Consider the following 3,243-nt stretch of genomic DNA (forward strand, 5'->3'; position numbering starts at 1 on the left):
CTTGAGAGGCTGAGGCAGGAGAATCGCTTCTACCCGGGAGGTAGAGGTTGCAGTGAGCCAAGATCGCACCACTGCACTCTAGCCTGGGCAACAGAGCGAGACTCTGCCTCCAAAAAAAAAAAAAAAAGAATGTATCATGCTTATGAAAAATTGAAGACAACTTGGAGAGATCCCCAGGATATAGTGCTGAATGAATGAATATAAACAAGCTGCAGTCCTGCATGTATTGCTCAGACCATTCATATTTTATAAAATGCTCTATATTATAAAGTTCTGGAAGGTTCCGTGTTGATGAGGTGTGATGCCCACTGTGACCTTGATGTGTGTATGTGTATGTAAGGAACTATGGAACTATGGGACTGTTCATTTATCCTTGCACTGGATTTGCTTTTTAGAACATTTCCCAAAAACTTTCCTGAAATATTTAACGCATTAGATGGGCTTCAGGGCAGTTGATGAGCTCCCTAAGATTACAGGCCAAACTTTGTGAGTAGAAACAAATGTCCGTCTTTCTAGAGAGAGGGTTTATACTTTTGTGTTTTTTTGTTTTGTTTTGTGTGTGTGTGTTTTTTGTTTTTGAGACGGAGTCTCTCACTGTCACCCAGGCTGGAGTGTAATGGTGCGATCTCGGCTCGCTGCAACCTCCGCCTCCTGGGTTCACGCGATTTTCCTGCCTCAGCTTCCCAAGTAGCTGGGATTACAAGTGCACACTACCACATCAGGCTAATTTTTTGTATTTTTAGTAGAGACAGGGTTTCACTATATTGGCCAGGCTGGTCTCCAACTCCTGACCTCGTGATCTATCCACCTTGGTCTCCCAAAGTGCTGGGATTACAGGCATGAGCCACCATGCCCAGAGGATTTATGAGAATCCCAGGCCGGGAGCGGTGGCACATGCCTGTAATCCCAGCACTTTGGGAGGCCAAGGCAGGCGGGTCACGAGGTCAGGAGTTTGAGACCAGACTGGCCAGCACAGCGAAACCGCATCTCTACTAAAAAATACAAAAACTTAGCCAGGTGTGGTGGTGCGTGCCTGTAATCCCAGCTGCTTGGGAGGCTGAGGCAGGAGAATTGCTTGAGCCCAGGAGGCGGAGGTTGCAGTGAGCCGAGATTGCGCCATTGCACTCCAGCCTGGGTAACAGAGTGAGAGTCTGTCTCAAACAAACAAACAAAGAATCCCAAAGGGAATATATATGGCCCAAGAGGGACTAAGAACCACTGGTTGAGATAATTGTACCACTTTATACTCTGTTTCTCATGGTTTAACTCAAGAAGCATGCTATTATCTGAAAAACATACATAATTGGTCAGTCTTTAATGTTATAAAATAGTGGCATATGACTTTCACTCTACCATAAAGACTAATAATCAATAATGTTACCATGTGGTACTGTATCCTTCCTACGAATATACTTAAATATATTTAGCCTTTTCCTAAAATAGATGCCAGGGCCCTTGGGGCTGTCTGATCCATCAGCACCAGGCTATGGGCAGTAAGGAATGTTCAGAATGTATTTTCTACAGCTTCTATTTCTTTTGCTTTGCCAATTAACCTCATCTGTGGTGGTAAGCAAGTAACAAGACATACCTCATCTCTCTTGTTCAGCCTCACTCACAGGTGCTGTGTCATGTGGCCTGATGGTAAAGGGCTTGGGATCAGATCCTGTACTCCTCTGGGCTCCCAAGGAAAGTCTCTTCACCTTACCCCATCTGTGGGATGAGGCCAGTGATAATATCTACCTGTGGCAGTCACTACTGGTTATCTCCCAATATCCATTTTCCCCTTCTTCCTTAGTAAAGGAACAACGTCTTAGTCGAGCATACTGCGAGTTAGAGAACAGACCGTGTTTCCCAGCTTCCCTTGCAGCCATATGACTAAGTTCCGGTCAATGAGACAAAAGGAGAAATCCTATATAGTACAGGGTATGTGGTCTAGAAATATGGTATAAAAGTTTCTATGGTATAAGTTTCTGGAACCCTCCCTTCCTCCCTCCCTCCCTTCCTTCCTCTGGAACCCTTCCCTCCCTTCCTCCCTTCTTTCCTTCCTTCCTTCCTTCCCTCCCTTCCTCTGGAACCCTTCTCTCTCTCTTTCTCTCTCTCTCTTTCTGACAGAGTCTCGTTCTGTTGCCTCCCAGGTCAAGCAATTCTCCTGCCTCAGCCTCCTGAGTAGCTAGGACTACAGGCACATGCCTGACTTATTTTTGTATTTTTACTAGAGACAGAGTTTCACCATGTTGGACAGGCTGGTCTTGAACTTCTGACCTCAGGTGATCTACCCTCCTCAGCCTCCCAAAGTGATGGAATGATAGGTGTGAGTCATCCCCCGCCCCCCGCCAGTTTCTGGGATCTTTCTATAAAAAAGGGGATGCTTATGCTGGGCAACATAGGGAGATCTTGTTTCCATACACAAAACACTTAAAAATTAGCTGGGTGCAGTGGTGTGCGTCTGTGGTCCTAGCTACTTGAGAGGCTGAGGTGGGAAGATTGCTTGAGCCTGGGAGGTTGAGGCTGAAGTGAGCTGTGATCGTGCCACTGTACTCCAGCCTGGGTGATAGAGTGAGACTCTGCCTCAAAAAAAAAAAAAAAAAGGATGCCCTTCTTTATCTTTTTTTCCTCCTTCTTACTGCCTAAAATGTGGAAGTAATAGCTGGTATTCTAGCAGTCATCCTGGACTATGAGGTAACCTTAGGAAGACAATCTATGCACAACAAAGCAACAGTATAGAAATTGGGGCCAGGCGTGGTGGCTCATGCCTGTAATTCCAATGTTTTGGGAGGCGGAGGCAAGAGGATCATTTGAGTCCAAGAGTTCCAGACCAGGCTGGGCAACGTGGCAAGACTCTGTCTTTACATACACAGACACACACACACACAAATTAGCTGGGCGTGGTGGTGGTGTGAGCTTGTGGTCCAAGCTACTCAAGATTGGAGGACTGCTTGAGCCCAGGAGGTCAAGGCTGCAATGAGCCGTGTTTGTACAACTGCACTCCAGCCTGGGTGAGAGTGAGACCCTGGCTAAAAAAAAAAAAAAAGAAAGAAAGAAATTGGGTTTTTACCACCACCAAGTCAATATAACAAATCTGAATTGTTTGCCTCTGTACTTCTTTTATGTGTGGAGTAAACCATGTACACATACACACAAATGTAATAAAGCCTTAAGCCACTATTTTGTCTTTGTTACTTATAACCAAACACAACCCTTACTAAACTACCACTTCTTTGATTCATTTAAACTACTGCTGCT

At 45.3% G+C, this 3,243-nt stretch overlaps 1 protein-coding gene across 1 annotated transcript in view; it reads right to left on the reverse strand.

Annotated features, from left to right (window-relative positions):
- The window catches only part of BFSP1 (beaded filament structural protein 1, filensin), a 95,398-nt gene that overhangs the window by 87,240 nt on the left and 4,915 nt on the right, over window positions 1–3,243 (reverse strand). The window contains exon 2 of the mRNA XM_011979473.1: window positions 1,589–1,710. The gene's annotated coding sequence lies outside the window, so the exon portion shown is untranslated. The remainder of the gene's footprint in view (window positions 1–1,588; window positions 1,711–3,243) is intronic.

The sequence above is a fragment of the Mandrillus leucophaeus genome, unplaced genomic scaffold, assembly GCF_000951045.1.
Source record: "Mandrillus leucophaeus isolate KB7577 unplaced genomic scaffold, Mleu.le_1.0 Scaffold202, whole genome shotgun sequence".
In the NCBI taxonomy this organism is placed as follows: Eukaryota; Metazoa; Chordata; class Mammalia; order Primates; family Cercopithecidae; genus Mandrillus; species Mandrillus leucophaeus.